The sequence below is a fragment of the Muscardinus avellanarius genome (assembly GCF_963383645.1).
Source record: "Muscardinus avellanarius genome assembly, chromosome: 17".
In the NCBI taxonomy this organism is placed as follows: Eukaryota; Metazoa; Chordata; class Mammalia; order Rodentia; family Gliridae; genus Muscardinus; species Muscardinus avellanarius.
Genome location: NC_137803.1, coordinates 8,093,898 through 8,105,475, shown reverse-complemented (window position 1 = coordinate 8,105,475; position 11,578 = coordinate 8,093,898).

The window sequence follows — 11,578 nt, the reverse complement described above, 5'->3', positions numbered from 1 at the left end:
CCTTCATTCCTTCAATTCTATGAAGGCTGAGCAAGGCAAAGAAGATGCACAAAGTTTGAAGCTAGTGGAGGTTGGCTTGTGCGGTTTTAGGAAAGAGGATGCTTCCATAATAAAGAAGAACAAGCCAGCTTTATTCTGGAAGAGGCCATCAAGGGCCCTTGTAGGGACAGAGGAGAAGTCAGTGTCTGCTAAGCTTCAAAGGACAGGCCGACTTCCTTATCTGTGGTTAATGAAGCTGTTGACTTATAGTTAAAACTAATGCTCATTTTCTGAAAATCCTAGGCCCCTTAAGGATTATACAGAATCTACTATTGTCTGTGTCTATAAATGTAACAACACAGCCTGCAAGACAGCACATCTGTTTACAACATGGTTTACTGAATATTTTAAGCCTGTTGTTGAGAACAAGTTCAAGAAAATAAAGATTCTTTTCAAAATAATGTTGCTTCTTAATGATTCATCTGGTCACCCAGCAGTGCTGATGAGGGTGCAGGATGGAATTAAGGTGTCTCTATCCCTGCTACCACAGTACCTATTCTGTGGCCTATGGACCAATGAATAATTGTGATTTTAACTCTTATTGCTTAAGAAGTATATTTTGTGCGTCTATAGCTTCTGTTGATAGGGATATATAGACACATATGAGAGAATAAATTTAAAAATCCTTCTGGAAAGGGCTGACCATTCTAGATGCCATTAAAACATTTTTGATTCATTGGAAAAGATTAAAATATCAACATGAACAGAGGTTTGGAAGATACAATTTAAAGGTAAAAATAAATATATTTTTGGTTTTACTTTCACATAGTATAAGACAACACATTTATTATAAACATTTAAATGAGTTTATCAGGGATTAACTAAATGGCAGAATTAGAAAAATTGCAACTGTCCTAGAAGGCACTAAAAGAAAGAATCTTTCATTCCATAACATACTTTAAAGGTGTATTTACTTAATTACGATAAAAAAATTCCTGGAGTATCAACAAAATTGGAGATTTGAAGACCCTCAAACAAGTAGCCAGTTTTCCCTCTAAGAGAATGTGTTGAATTCTGAGCATATGCATTGAGGTATAAGGGGTTAAGTCAAAAACCTCAAAGTAACTTTCTCACAGTCTAGCTGTTTTTCTGGAGTTGAAGACCTATCAGGTCTTAGAAAACACAACCGACAAGAGATGTTTTGACTCACTGAAAGAGTGGTGCAACCATACCCAACAGCCAATTTCATCGTAAAGCCATTTGGCTTTACGTATTTCTATGTGGAGGTTGAAAACGTTCCTGGCTCCTAGAACAAGACCAGCACTGTGGATATGAGTAACTGGGTGGAATTGTTAGAATAAGAAGGAGCCTAAGTACCATATTGGAGACATATAGATGCTTTCAAAGGGTTTCCTCCCCAGCACATTTACTGTTTGATACAATTAAACATCTGTGCATGACAAAGTCAGACAGAGAACCAGCCGCCAAAGCATCTCCATAACAAAGTTATCTGTGAAGGTAACATCATAATTAATGGTGTAATATGAAATGATTTTCCCAAGCAAGCAAACAGGCAAAGATATCCAACCTTATCAAATCTGATTAACATCATTCCTTAGGTTTTAATCAGAATAAGAATAAAGGGAGGAAAAGGAACAAAATAAGAAGGAAGGCATAAAAATGTAAGAAGCTCAATTATTCTTTTTTATTTTTTCATGTAGTCTGGCTGTGTGGTCCACGTTGGCCTTGACATCCTGTGCTTGAGTGATCCACCCACCTCAGCCTTCCCAAGCAGCTGGAACTACAAGGGCATTTGACTAGGCCCAGTGTTTCAGTACAAGTGTTTCTAATTCAGGTATAAAATCACTGTGGCTGGGCGTGGTGGTGCACGCCTGTAATCCCAGCATTCGTGAGGCTGAGACCAGAGGATTGCGGTTCGCAGACAGCCTCAGCTACTTAGTGAGACCCTCTGGAACTCAGTGAGACCCGGTTTCAAAGTAAAGAATAAAATATAGGGCAGGGTGTGTAGGTCGAATGCCTCTGGGTTCCATCCCCAGACCTGCAATAAATAAATAAATAAATAAATTAATTAATTAATTAATTAATTAAAATCACTCTGCAGGCAGAAAACCCAACATAATTTGCAGGTACTTCCATTAACCTAATAAGTGATTTTTAACTAAATGGCAGAATTAGGTCAATATTCAAAAGAAATCAATTGCATTTCTACAACCTAAAGACAAAAAAAAAATAAACTGAAAGTGATATTTTGAAAAACACTACCTATACTGACATTAAATCAATTATCAAATATCGAGAAATAAATTCAAAGAAATATGTGAGGACATCTCAAATGAAATGTATGTATGAAAGACTTAAGATAGTGCACAATTTTCTAGGGTTTCCATTATAGAGAACCTCAGAGTGGGTGGATCAAAGAAATAAAAAGGTATGCTCTTATATTCTGTATGCCCAAGTCTGAGATCAAAGTATGAGCCTGGTTGATGTGTTCTGAGGCCTTTCTCCAGCGTTTGTAAATGGATGTCTTTTCCCTGTAACTTTTCCCACTACAGATCTTTGCCTAAATTTTTCCTACTTATAAAAACACAGTAGTATGAGATTTGTACTCACTTCTTTTTAACTTGATTACTTCTACAAATGCTGTCAGAATCTGAGGGTTATATTCAGCATATGGAGTTTGAGGGCACACAATTGCGGCTGTAAAACACAATGATTGAAATTAAAAAAAGAAAGGAAAGGCTACCGTTTGAGCAGGTCAGATAGAGTGTCAGGTGCTTGAGGAAACTGAGCCCAGTACTCATTTGTCATTGAACAAAACCAATATCAGAAACACTCCAAAATGCAGAGATCAAAACAGAACAGAAACTGAGAGTGCATGCATATTATTTAAAAATATGGATTAATCCCTAAGATTAGCAAACCATCTAAGTAAAGATGTAGCAAGAAACTAGTTCATAACTTTATAAAACATTTTGTAGGATATTTTAAGTTAAATGTTTACGTCAAATATACATACAACTTGCAATTAAGTGCTAAAAATGAGTTGATTAAAAAGTCAGTGGGTCTGCATTTGGTAAATTAATGTGAAAAAATATATAAAATATACAAGAAAGTGAAATAAAAAACAAGAAGAGACCATACTAGAAACAAAACAGTAATTATAGCAAATAAATCTCTAAGAATAACAAAATATTAATTTTAAATTTATTAATATATATATTAGTAAAATTGAACCTGAAAGGAATATTAAACTAAGAGTTTAAAGTGACAAAAGAATTAAATTCTCAAATATACAGAACAAATGGTGTTTTGAAATGTTAATTAAATCACATTATATATATATTTAAAATGTTACTGAAAGTGGAGAAAAACATTTGGTATTTTCTTTTCTTCGACAGACATAAAACTAGTTCCACCAATCATAGGTAATGTATTACTCCCATGATATTTTAGACAGAATTAGATTAAATTAATTATTAAATGGGACCAAACATGTTGAATTTTAAGAAAATAAAGATGACCAATACTGATAAAAATACAAATGTAATTAGTTTGTCACACCTAAGGAAGAAAACATATGCTATGGTCCTGATAAACTCTAAAAATGCACTTGATAATGCTTAATGACCTTGTTTAATTAAGAAATATTTCATAAAATAACAACTGAAAAGGACTATATTGTTTTATTTTGATCAATAACATTTTAATTATTGGTCAATAACTTTATAGTCATCATTTTAATTAATTTGTCCCCAAATTTTCATTCATCAAAAACAGTGTAAAATTGTTTCTTTGGTATCTATTTTTGAACATTACTCCAGAAATTATATATATTGCAAGAAAACTAGAAAACTACTTCTGTAATATACTGAATAGAAGATAAGATTATCTTATTTGAATAAAAATGCAAGAAAATTGACTTACACGAATTGCAAATAAGAGATTTTTAATACTTGGAAGGCTGAAACAGGAGAATCATACACTGGAGGCCCCCTCAGCAACATCGTGAGGTCCTGATTCAAAATAAAAAAATAAAATAAGGATGGGAATATATCTCAGAGGTAGAATACTCTTGGGTTCAATTCTAGTACCAAAAAAAAAGAGCTTTCAGTAGTGTTTTTGTAAGAACATTTCTAATGCTGTAATATTATCTTCAGTTATAAAATTTTATGAAAGACAAAATATTATTTTTTGATAAAAAAAAAGTCCAGGCATAGTGGTGAACATCTGGAAACCAAATACTTGAAAGTCTGATACAGAAAGATTGGAAGTTCTACTGGCTTAAGCATCTTAGTGAGAATCGCAGCAACCTAGCAAGACCCTGTTTCAAAATAAAAAATAAAATTAGGCCAGGTGCAGTGGTAAATGTTTTTAATCCCAGTATTTGGGAGACTGAGACAGGAGGATCACAGGTTCCAGGCCAGCCTCACCAACATGAGGCCCTGTACAACTTAGTGAGACCCTTTTCAAAACAAACAATAGCTGAGCATGGTGACTCATGCTTGCAAGCCCAACATATGGGAGGTTGAGACAGGAGGATCATGGTTTCCGGACAGCCTCAGCTCTTAGTGAGGTCCCTTGCAACTCAGTGAGATCCTGTTTCAAAATAAAGAATAAAAAAATAGGGCTAGGGGTGTAGCTTGGAGGTAGAATGCCTCCCTGGGTTCCATTTCCAGTACTGCAAAAAAAGAAGAAAAAAAAAACAATAAAATAGGAATGGGGTGTACCTCAGAGGTAGAATATCCTTGGCTTCAGTTCCCAGTAACACACTCACACACAAAATAAATAAAATTAGGCTGTGGTATAGTTCAGAGGTAGACTTCCCCTGGGTTCAATCCCTAGTACAGAAGCAAAGCCATGTGTCTACAGTGAAAAATATAATGTTTCAGGTATACATGCACATTTCAATTACATTGAAATAATTATACAGTTTTAAGCAAGCCCATTGGGAAATTGAGGGTAAGAGGAGGGAGATTTCCAATTATACATACACTGGAACAAGTGATGACTTGTACTACCAGAGGTTAGCACATGTTGCATTAAATGCACATTGTAGATATAATAAAATTTCTTTTAAATTTTTTAAATAAAAATTTTAAATAAAATTCTATTGTAAATATAATGAAATTTCTGAAGTTCTATGATAAAAATATACCTTTTCGGCTGAATAAAAGGCACGAAACAGAAGTGGATGAACAATTACTGTTAGCATGCAGTATTTGAGGCTATTCAAATTGAGTATACAGAGATCTTTTTAATAAGCATGATTAAACATGAGAAAAGAAGTATTCATACAACACTTCCCAATAAACCTAAGTAAGTACATTAAGTACTTAAATAGAAAAGTCATTGATGTTTTGTAAGACATACAGGATACTCTGTAAGATAGTGTTCAGGTGGGCAATAAAATAATGTGTCTATCTTAAAACATATCACATGAACAAAAGTTGCAACTAGATTGAAAAGGAAAAAAAATCACCAATAGTAGAAATATGCTCAGTGAGAGAAGAGGAGAAAGCAGAAAGAGTCGTATCTGAATGCACTAAAAAATTAAAACAAAAAACCCAAACACATCAAATCACACAGTTGTGGGAGGAAGAGACCTCACGCAAAGGAGGGGACCCACATCTCTACCTGAGAAGAGCTGGTGGAATGACAGACAAAAGATGAATGTGTAGACAGCCCAAAGTTAGGTGATCACAGAAGGGCCGTAGCTAGAGGGGGAATAAAAACTCCAAAACAAGTCCCACCTTCAGAAAGAGCATCTAGAAATGGGAGAGGGGACGCACAGGGACAAAAATTCTGGTATTCAGACTCAAATATTAGCAGGTGAAGGAACCTCGCAGGTAATCTCAGAAAGTACTAAAACGTGAATATATTATGAAGCTATATTTCTATTTAATGGTGCAAGAGAGAAAGGATTCAAAGGGTATCTTAACCCATTTCCCCCACTTCCAAATAAGATATATATATATATATATATGTTTTAAAATTGGCTTAAAAGTGAGCATTGGGGCAAAAATGGGGTGTGTACTTGGTAGGTCTAGTGTTTTGAGTCTGAAGCATACATGGAAGACACCCAGAAGGAAAAAACCTATTCATTTCCCCTATGAGAAAGTGTCAAAAGGAACCTAGAAAAACAATCAGTCTTTTGCTAACCTAATTTTTTAAAATAAATTTTTATTGGTGCATTGTAGTCATACATCTCAATGGGATAAAAAGCTGGTGGAGATACAGATGCACACATCACCCAATCAGCCCCTAACCAGTCTCTACCCCCTTCCCTCCCCATCCCTCCTACCCATGCTTGTGGGGCCTGGAGTCTCTTGCCCAGCAGCCCTGGAACTGGGGCCTGCTTCACAGCAAAGGGCCAGCGGGTTTCTCCAACTGTGTGGCCAGGAAGCAAAAGAAACTGCCGCTGCCTCACCTAATCTCTTAGCAGATTTCCAGATCCAAGTGACCTCTATTTAAAAAGAAAATTGGTTGTAAGTGAATCGCCCTGTCAAAGTTACTCACCTTCTGGCTTTCAGGTTTTCAGTAAGTGGGAATAAGTGTGGAGAAATAGAAGCTCTAATACATTGTTGGTGATTGGAGAACAGTATAGATGATCCTCAGAAGAAGGAAAATGAACTTACCATATGATCCAGCAATACCACCTCTGGGTATCTACCAAAAAGAATGAAAACCAAAATACCAAACTAATGCATGAGCAACCATGGTCATAGCTGCACAGTTCACCAGTTCACCATTGCCAAACTGTGGAACCAGACAAGATGTCCTTCAATGATGAGTGGATTTCAAAACTAAGGGATATGTACACAATAGAATTTTGCCCAGCCATAAGGGAGAACAAAATTATGGCATTTACAGTGAAATTTCACAAAAAATAAGAAATTAAATGCTTTTCTTAATGTGCAAAATATTAGGGAGAAATGGGTGATAGGAGGAACTTGAGATGAAGGAGGGACCCTGTAGAGGAGCAATGAAGGTGACATCTGAGGGGCTAAGAGGAAGGATAAGCGAAATTCTTTAAAGCACATGATGTACTTGAACATATCAAAGTCAATCAGGAAGCCATGCTAATCTAATCTTATAATGAGATTAAAAGAAGACTGGGAGTGTTGGGACCAGTCTTAAAAGTTGTCTGCCAGAGTCTGTCCGCAGGATCTCAAAAGCTCATGCTTTTCATGTGCAAAATGTTCCTGCCCCTCCACAAAACCCTCCAGATCTTACCCCATCACCATGTAAGCTCGAAGTGCAGAAAAGCCTGATGCATGAAACAGATCTTGGTGTAAATGATGCTTCACAAATATAATGTGTAAGGTTGAGTTTTTCAACTGTAGATTTTTTCCCAACCTATAAAGCTGGAGAGATAAGCTTTCTGCCTCTTCCAAATCCAAAAAGTAATGGTGACAAAAGCATAGTACAAATCCTATGCACATAGCTACTGAACAAAGGGAGAAATGGAAGTCTTGTGGAATTTTTGTTCCATAATAATTCTGAAGCCCAGGTGGAGAAGCACTGCAAACTCCTGAACTGATTTTCAAGGTCAGAGTGTAATTACCCCCTGATTCTTTGCTCTGTCCCAGAGGGTCTCAGTTCTTCTGAGTAATCTCTACTTTTTTCACGAAAGTTAATATATTTTTGCAACTGGGCTATTCTCTCAGCCTGCTTCCTGCCGGTAGAATACTGGGAATCCAAGTGCCTTTCCTCATTCTGGATTACTGATGCCTGCCAATGCCCTTGCATGTATAGTTCTTTTAATAATTGTAGTTCATTAAAATAATAAAATGGCTTACCAAACAAAGATGCAGAATACAGAGAGAAAGGGCCAGGCATCTGAGCTCAATGTTCCCTGTTTGATAGATCTGACTTTGCAAATTCACAAATATTTTACATGAAGAGAACCTCAAAGGTAAAAATATAACCCTGGAGTATGGAATCTGGCCACATTCATTGGAACTGAAAATATTCATGAAAATGGAGACATTTTTCTTTTAAAAGTATATTTCTATGATAAAATATTTTGCCTTTTAAAAGAAAAGCTTAGAACCATTTTCAGAAAATAAAATATAGAAAAAATTCCCCATACACACCCTTGAAATCAGAATGCTGAAAATAAAATTTTAATTTTTTATTAAAGTGAATGGGTCAGGAGTTAGAAACATCCAAAATAAACTTGAAATACCTCCTTTCAAAAAGAAGGCTGATAGAGCCCTCTCATAAAAACACAAAAATGGCCGGGCGTCGTGGTGCACAATTGTAATCCCCACGCTTGAGAGGCAGAGACAGGAGGATCACACAGTTTCAAAGCCAGCCATGATGGCTTAAGAGACGCTGTTTTCAAATAAAAAAGTATAAAAGAGGTCTGGGATTGTAGCCCAGAGGTAGAAGGGTTTCCAGGAACCCCAGTACCACCAAAAAAAAAAAAAAAAATAATAATAATAAAATAAAATAAAAACACAAAAATATCAACTGAGGCAAATCCTTCTGGCCTAAACACTGAAAAAATGATTTTGAGAGATTAAAATACATCAAATGCATAAAACTATGTTTTTGGCTAATGAGATTCCAAAAAAAACAGAGGATCATTTTAAGTTGGATAGAATCCAGTCAATATTTCTGAAAATGGGTTGATAAAAGCTAAAAATCAAGCATATGTCTAGCCTTTATATACATGTTATTTATTTTGGGGAGATCCTTCAGTTTGCAAAAATTAATTGTTTTGTTTTGCAAAGGAAAACACATAAATTCAGAAATAAAATATTTTATAATTTTAGATTTTAAGTAATTTATATTACACATATATCATAATTTCATAATGTACAGATCAGATTAGCAACATTTTAAAACTAATCAGTTGGACAGTTAGACTTTAGTTATTTGCAATAGGTTTTATACACACGATCTACTATGAATTTCTCTTGGGAAAAAATAAATATAATCAAGTTTCCAAATTGTATTGATAACTGTCAGGAAATATGACACTTAGGTGAATCTATTAAATGGTGCCATAAGGATATAATCAATTAAATTTAGAATGGAGAAAATACACATGACAAATAAACTAATATTCTTCATGTGGAAAACCAACAACATTAAAAACAGAGAGACCTCCAAATCACTATGTCAGGAATTTTTAAACAAAAAGTAAATCTGGCAGAGATGGTAGCACACGCCTATAATCTCACTTTTTGGGAGGCTGAGACAGGAGGCCCTCAAGTTCCAGATCAGCCTTAGCAACTTAGAAAGAATCTCAGTACCAAGTGGAGACCCCTTTTTTAAAATACAAAATAAAAATGTTGGGGTGTGGCTTGGAGGTAGAATGCCCTTGGGTTCAATCCCCAGTACCACAAAATAAATAGATAAATAAGTGTAAATATAGGAGAACATTTAAATTGCATGTTAGTGTTCTGTAAGGCCTTTATAAGCATGTGAATGCAGACACAATCATTACGTAATCTTTAAAATTCATGGTTATCTACTATACCAGATCATTATGCATGCCCTAAGACTGTTGCTAAGACAAAAACAATCTCAAACATCTGAGGAAACAGATTATTATATAAAGAAAAGTGGGAGTGATTGAGCACAAAAGAACTATTGTACACTCAAAAATCAATCCTGAAATTTTGGCTGTGTAAGAAAACATCCTTGGCCCTCAGTTTTCTTATCTAGTAAATGGCAACTATTCTTCATTGAACACTAGTGGTTACCCAGAGAACTGCATGAAATAATGTACTTAAAACAGTTCCAAGTCAGAAACAGTTTTCACACTAAAAAAAATAATAGCCATACTGTATGTGAAATAGAAACATATGAAAGGAAAAGATAACATGTCTTAGACTCTTCTTGAAGGGAATCACACTGAGCTAGTAGGGGCTTCATGCAAATGTTCTGAGGTCAGACTTTGAGGGCTGCTCTTAGAGTAAGAATCCAATAAACATGTTTTTCCCCCCCAGTACTGGGGATGGAACCCAGAGGCATCCTACCTTCGAGCTACACCCCCAGCCCTACTTTTTATTCTTTATTTTGAAACAGGGTCTCACTGAGTTGCAAAGGGCCTCACTACAAAGCTGAAGCTGTCCATGAACCCAAAATCCTTCTGTCTCAGCCTCCTAAATACTGGGATTACAAGCATGCGTCACCACGCCCAGCTTCCAACGAACGTTTTATATGCTTTTGTTTGTTTTGTGGTATCAGTTGTTGATCCCAGAGACATTTCATCTCACAGTTCCAGTCTCAGTTCAATTTTATTTTGTTTTGAAACAGGTTCTCACTAAACTTCAGAGGACCTCTTCTTTAGGTTCATGAGTGGGGCTGGTTGAGAACCTGCAATCTCTGTCTCTGCCTCCCAAGTACTAGGAATGCAGGCTTGTGTCACCGTGCCTGCTGCCATGTTAATTCAAGTACTGGACAGCATCTGGTATTCCCACAGTGGCTGTGTGTGTGTGTGTGTGTGTGTGTGTGTGTGTGTGAGAGAGAGAGAGAGAGAGAGAGAGAGAGAGAGAGAGAGAGAGAGAGAGAGAGAGAGAGGAAGGAAGGATGGAAGGAAGGATAGGGGAGGGCTTGCTGCATAAATGAAGGCATCGACTTTTAGGATGTCAGAAGAATTCCCATTGGTTGCATGGGTTCTAGATGGAGACCGGCTACCTATGGCGCTAATGTTCCCCTTAGGATGTGTTTTTGGTTGGGATAAAGGGCAAGTTACCTACTTCTCCAAGCTTTTTTTATTTCCCTCCCCTCAATCAAATTCAGTTTCCCTTGTCTCTTAATTTGATGGTATTCCAGATAAGGCTATGACCTTTTAAATAAGAACCTGAAAAGCACCGTCTTCTGAACATTCATTAAGTAGGAATTCGTATGAACCATGGAGTTCGTGGGAGGCCGAGACAGGAGGATCTCAGGTTCTTGGCCAGCCTCAGCTACTTAGCAGCTACTTAGTGAGACCCTCTGCAACTCAGTGAGACCCTGTTTCAAAATAAAGAATAAAATAGGGGTAGGTGTGTAGCTTGGAGGTGGAATGTTTCTGGGTTCCATCTCCAGTACTGCAAAAAAAAATAAAATAAAAATTTTAAAAATGGGGTAGCCATATATCTCCAGTCTTTATACATGTTTTTTTTTTTAATTAGAAACACCCTTAGGCACTAGATGCTAAATGTAAAAATAAATAATAAATAAATAAACAAATAAAAAATCCGAGTATCGCCTCTAGCCAAAATCTGACGCTCTTCGTCCTTGAATCTTAAAAACTGATATAATTCTAAATATGAAAGTGTCTTTCCGGAAGAAGAAAGCCTACTTTTAAACACGCATTCCTGCAGCAGGGAGAGAAAGTTCCTCATCCCTTTGTTTTCACAAGTTGAACGTCTCGAGGCCTCCGCTGATAACAGGTAAGTTTTCTCCTAGTCGCAGGTTGCGGGCTGGTCTGGGCGGCTCGGGCCGGCGGTCTGCCTCGCCGGCCGCGGCTCCTCGGCGGCGGCAGGAGGGCGAGACGCGTGCGCACGCGGGTCTCTTTGTGTGCACCAGCCAGGCTGGGCGTCGGTGTGCGCTTCCCAACGGGGCCGGGACGGGGCAC